This window comes from Tenrec ecaudatus, chromosome 3 (assembly GCF_050624435.1).
Source record: "Tenrec ecaudatus isolate mTenEca1 chromosome 3, mTenEca1.hap1, whole genome shotgun sequence".
Taxonomy (NCBI): domain Eukaryota; kingdom Metazoa; phylum Chordata; class Mammalia; order Afrosoricida; family Tenrecidae; genus Tenrec; species Tenrec ecaudatus.
The window spans coordinates 16,714,666-16,721,015 of record NC_134532.1 but is presented as its reverse complement, the minus strand read 5'-3'; the positions used below and the strand labels follow the sequence as shown (position 1 = coordinate 16,721,015).

At 41.8% G+C, this 6,350-nt stretch overlaps 1 pseudogene; it reads right to left on the bottom strand.

Moving 5' to 3' along the window:
- Nucleotides 1-3,913: 3,913 nt before the first annotated feature.
- LOC142443279 (ATP synthase F(0) complex subunit f, mitochondrial pseudogene) lies at nucleotides 3,914-4,180 on the bottom strand (annotated as a pseudogene).
- Nucleotides 4,181-6,350: the final 2,170 nt, after the last annotated feature.

Here is a 6,350-nt window from a genome sequence, read left to right as displayed (position 1 = left end):
GCTCACCTAAAATTAGTGATTGATCAGCAGAACGAGATGTGCACAGCCACCGCTACCAAGTGCTCCAAAAGGAATCCCATTAGAAAGTCCTGGAGAGAGTGGGAGAAAAATGGGGACCCAAACTCAGACTCACAAAAGAGACCCTCAAGGAAATGGCCTTCGGTCACTTTCATGTCCAGAACTGAACTCACCCCCTGCTAGGCTAACCAGTCATGTAAGTAAGATCAAGGACAGGATTTAGCTGATGGGGAAGAATGGAAACAGGAAAGTCCTGGAAAAAAATTTGATAGTGTGTGTTGTTTTTAGTTGCCCTCAAGTAGGTTCCAGCTCACAGAGGACCTAGGTACAATCGGATGAAACACTGCCAAGTCCAGCTCCATCTCAGGGTGGATTTTATGTTTGAGCTCATTGCTGAAGCCAATGATCCAGTCCCTCACAAGGGTCTTCCTCTTTTCAATTGCCCTTTTACTTTACCAGGCATGATATCATTTTCCCAGGATGAATCTCTCCTGATAACATATTCAAAGTACATGAGACAACATGTCACCATCCTCACTTCTCAGGAGCATTAGCATGTGTGGTCAATGCTATTGTTAGTCTTGTTAATTCCTGTACAAATCTCCTTGAAACAATGGATGAATATATGAATTGTGATAAGAGATGTAAGGGCCCCCACTAAAACATTTAATAAAAAAATGAAATAAATAGAATTACATGAGACACTTCTAGCCTAATTGTAAGACTTTTAAAGCTGCAGATTCTGGGAATTATGAATAAATACTATTTTATTGTATTGTTATTTAAGTTCAAGTTATTTGGGAACCAAGTCAGACAACATGTTAAATGTTGTCTGACTTAGTTCCTAATATTTTAAACAAACTTTTTCATGTAACTCCATTATCAATATTTGTCTACAGTTTTCTTGAAGTAACATTATCTGACACTGGTGTCAGAATATTACTGGTTTCATAGAATGTGTTGTTAAGTGTTCTCTCTCAACCATTGTTATGTTTGTACCCAATTAACTTGAACTTAACTAACAATACAGTAAAATGCCAAGTTGTTATAACAAGGTGTTCTTGTGTTGAGGGAGGGCTGGAGCAGAGGCCCAAAGTCCATCCACTTCCTCAATGTATGAGTATAAAAATACACACATAGGCCAATACTTCTATTTTATGAATTAATGTATTTATGTATGTATGACAATATGTTTAGACCTCCATCCATACCGTTCTTCCCAGATCTTTTCTCTATTTTGTTTTACATCCCCCCTACAATAACACTCACCCCTTTTCTGCCTCTTAGTAATGCCTCTCAGCTAAATTGCTATTGCTCCAACACCCCCAGGATCTCTAAGTCCTCCTCATTTTTGATTTAATTCCCTAGTTCTTCCCCTATCTATGAAATTGTCTGATCACCGCTCCCTCCCACAAGACCCTCCAGAACCATTGGTCCAGTTGCTTCCCATGCCTATATGGATAGGCAAAACAATAAGAGCTGAGACAAAACAAATAGATAGAATTAAAACTGGGGGAAACTAGCACCCCCCTAAAAACATATATAAGCATACATAATCCCAGGTTTGTCTGCTGACATTTATGACTATCTTCCCACGGGTCCTGGGGTTCCAGGAACTGCCCCTCCTGGCCTGAAGTCTATTTTTGCTGCTCCTCAGGGGTTTTATGGCTTGGCTTGGTTCCCGCTGCTGACCTGTTCTGTTCCCTTATTGGTTCACCCCACTGTGGAGGGAGGTGGGGGTCAGACCAGGCTCGCTCCACACCATGTATCCCCAGTATGGTCCTCTGACGATGTACTCTCCAGCAAGGGGATATCATGCCTCAAGCTGATGTTGGTCTTACAGTCTTCTCTTTGTGTCCGGGCATTCGTTGTTAATCCCATTCATTCTAATATCTCCAAAAAAACCACACATAATTAAAAAGACATAATTGAGCTAAAACCCTGTATAAGTAATTGATTTGCTTTCATTGGTAATTATGCCCTGCAATGATGTTGTAGTGCCCTATTAGTATACATAAATTACAAACGTGAAAAAATTTAAGCAGTCCACACTGAAAGGAGAGAGAAAGAGAGATAGGTGAGAGAGAAAGAGAGAGAGAGAGAGAGAGAGAGAGAGAGAGAGAGAGAGAGAGAGAGAGAGAGAGAGAGAGAGAGAGATTATAAAATTAAGGGGTGGTTCTGGTTGAACAATGCACACTGAAGTTTGACAAGATTTCATTTACTGATGAAAAAACCTTGTTTGATAAATGAGATTAACAGGAAAAAAGTGTCATCAAGTATTACATTTTATAATGCAAGAAACACGCAGATCATGATGCTAAGCTCTGGATTTTGGGTGAGCCCTTATTTTATGGTAAATATTATACATGGTCTCCTACATCACTTGGCTTTCGAATTCTCTCTGCATAACATTTTAGAATCTTGTTTGCTAATATATTCATGTGTTTGCCTGTGTACATGTGTGTCAGTGTGTACAAGGTGTTCCTAGAACTGCCAAGTGTTCCTGAGAACACCTCCCACAGCAACTTCACCCAATCCACCCCGGGTTTATTCTGCCTTCATCTGGACCAGTGGTTCTCATTCTGTGGGTCGCGACCCCTTTAGGGGTTGAATGACCCTTTCACATGGTTCTCCTGATGCATAACAGTAGCAAAATGATAGTTATGAAGTACCAATGAAAATAATTTTATGTTTGGACGTCGCCACAACATGAGAAACTGTATTAAAGGGGCATGGCCTTAGGAAAGTTGAGAATCCCTGATTTTCTGGACTCACCAAAGGATGGATAATCCAATAAGGAAGGCTCCTGGAGTATAAATTACGTCGATTTAATAATGATGCTGAAGTACTACAGGTGATTATCCTTTAATCAGTCTCTTGCCTTCCCTCCTTTATTTCCCAGCTCCTGCTCAGGATCCAGGTGACCCTGGACACAGATAATTCAAGGTGCTGAAATTGGGGCAGTTGTGGATTTCAGATCAGAGTGGATCATCCTTGCTTGGATGTTTTGTGCTTCCTGGAAGGTAAAAGTACCTGGGACCTGGGCATGTGGACCTATTACACGCCAGGTACCCTCAGCTAGTAGGTATGTAAGACAGGCTCAGGGAGGAACATAACTTTTGCCTCCGGAAGCCCCTGGGGTTGAGCTCAAAGATATCCAGCCTGTGCTAACACGCTGACTCTGAAACCTCCACTAATGGCTTCTTAGTTGCTGATTTGTCCACATCCGGGCCTCACTTTCATTCCAGGGTATATTTAGATAGCCACACGCCCAGGGTGCCTGGTCAGGATTTAACCAATTAAGTCAGCACGGGGTGTGCCTACTGTTGTTATCACGAGTGACTCTTTGAGGACTTACTTCTCCCTGAGTGGAGAGCCCAGTGTGCGCTGAGAGGGAGATCCTGGCACTGGACCCACAGTATGTCCCTGGGATTAACATCATTACACTTAAGGGGTGAAGCTGCAGCTCCTACTTGAAGTATGTCTTGTGAGGTTAAGTGGTTGGTTTACTGGAAACTCAAGTAGTCACAGACCCAAATATTTTAGGGTTAGAAAGGTGTACTACATCTTCCTCAGAGCCCTTAAGTCTGAGGAAAAAGTCCAATATTGTGAAAAATGGAGATCATGGTTCCAATATAAGCACTTTTAATTTGATACGACCTCCATCTCTAGTGACATGAGGGTCCCTGGGAAAGAGGGAATGGAGGGGATCAAAGGTAGAATAACCAGTCATTTATTTGTTTCATTAAACATGGTTTCACTACATCTTTTTTTTTTTCAGGCCTGCACCTTTTATTGGGCACATTCTCAAGGGCTCTTGCTGGGTGGAGGGGAGGGGGTGGTGGCAAGGCAAGTGGCCAGACCAGGAAAGCAGGCCGCCCTCACCGCGGCGTACTCAATGGTACTTCCTTAACCGCTCATGTTTGAGCTCCTTGTAGGATAGGCAGTAGCTGAAAACCACATAGGCCGCCAACACCATGGACAGGCCTGCGACGCTCCCCTTCCTCAAGTTGACATACTTGCTATAATACCGATCGTAACCTCTCCGAAAGGCGCCGACAATGCCCGTCGGGGTGAAGTCCCACATCAGCACCCAGCTGGGCAGCTCCGAGATCCTGACATCCAGGAGGCGCTTCTCCTTCAGGGTCACCGGAGACGCCATCTTTCAGTCCTGGGTGTCCGCTGCGCTGGGCCGTGCGGGCGCTGCTGTGTTGGTTTCACTACATCTTTGAGGGAGAAACCAGGATACGCTGTGACCTGCAAATTAGTGAGTGAGTACTTGAGCTCTTGGTCAACTTGGTTATTGGGTAACACATCCCAGCATATGTCTAATAGCAGAGAAGGCTCCCTAAGTGTAGGACACAGTAGAGCTGAAAAACATGAGTCCTGTGATGGATCTCAGTCATAATGCTTTTTGTCATATTTAAACATTTGTATATCCCTTCCGTTTGCCAAATTTCACGAACCATTTGTAAAAGTTAACTGTAAACAGAGGATGTGTTGGTATTTCCTAATTTTGCATGTCTACCTCTCGCAGTCTCTTACATTTAGGTAAAATCTGGGAGAGGAGACAGATCCACACACATACTTAGCAGCATGAGTTTTTTTGGTGTGTTAGGTTTGGTGCTTAGCTTAGGGTTTTAGTGTGTTAGAGACAGAGTCTGTACCTAAGATCGGAAGCTAGGTCCTGAGATTAATCAATGTTCCTGGTTCAAGAAAAAGAATCAAGGGATAGAATTGGGTTAATTGAGATGATTTGAGATTCAGATGTTGGTGGAGAGATTAAAAGTCATTACGTTTAGAAAGTTTCTGCCTAACAGATTATGTTTCGAGTTGATTAGGAGCGTATCTGTTAAGGTATAATGATGTAGAGATACAGTTTAAGGATTAGAATATTCGGGGTAGTTTCTGAATTTGAGATTTAGGGTCATAAGTTTAGGATTAAGTTGATAGACTCTGATTCAAAGAATTAGAATGAATGCATTAGGTTAGATTAGGGTGTGTGGTCATTGGATTTGTTAAGCACATGTTAACTTTGTTGTGGCATCAGGAGATGCTCAGGGTGTTAGTGGAAGTTCTGGAGTATGAGTGGCTTTTCATCTAGTTATCAGTGTGTTGGAAGGATACTCAGCACATTAACGTATAAGGGTTAATGGTTTGGGAGAAGGTGATAAGCAGTAAATGCATAGGGATTGAAGTACCGAGTTAAAATTGTGGACTGAAATGTAGCTGACAACACGTTTCAATTTATCAGCTATAAATAAAAAAGTTTTATATTTGGATGAAAAGCTCTGTTAATATCAATCAGGTCAAATTGTCCAATTATGGAGTTTCGCTCTCTAGTCTCCTTGTTGAGTTTCTTTCCCTGTGATCTCTTTCTCGGTGAGTGGTGTGTTAAAGTCACCCACTATAATTGTCGAGTCTGTGATTTCTTTCTTAATCTTTTGGAGGGTTTGGTTGATGTATTGAGCTGATCTCTCATTCAGGGAATATATGTTTACAATGCTTAGTGGTTCATTGTCTATGATTCCCTTGAGCATTATATCGTGTCCCCCCTTATCTCTTTTTATGGTTTGCACTTTGAGGTCAATTTTATCCGAGATTAGGATTGCAACCCCTACTTTTTTTGTATTGCTGTTTGCTTGGTAGGTCCTTCTCCAACCTTTAATTCTCAGCCTAATTTTGTCTTTAGCCTTGAGATGTGTCTCCTGCAGGCAGCAAATTGATGGGTTGTGTTTTCGAAGCCATTCTGTTAGTCTCAGTCTTTTAATGCCTGAGTTCAGGCCATTGATATTCAGGGTTATTATCTCCATGTGCAGACTCTGATGTCATTTTACACCTTTTGTGTTGGGAGTTTTCCTACTTTCCTTTCTCATTAGTGTGTGTTTTGTGTGTGTATAATTCTTGACTTCTTTCTATCCTTAAGCCATTGCTATGTTGGGGTCTGTTTTCTCTTTGTTGTGCTCTGGGTGAGGTTGTTCTATGTGTTGGTCTCTTATTTGTGCTTGGTGAGTGTTGTTCTTCTGCCCATACTGAGTCGGTGAGAATCTTTTGTAAGGCTGGGTTTGTTGTAATGTATTTTTTGAGTTTTTCCTTGTCTGGGAAGACTTTTACTTCTCCATCGATCTTGATCGATAATTTGGCTGGGTAGAGTATTCTTAGATTTGTGTTGATTTCCTTCAATTTTTGGAATATGCTACTCCACTCTCCTTTTTTTCATAGTTTCTGCTGATAGGTCTGAGCATATCCTTATGTGGTGACCTTTATATGAGATTGCTTGTTTTTCCCTAGCTGCTCTCATGACTTTCCCCTTTCCCTCAAAGTTGGATAGT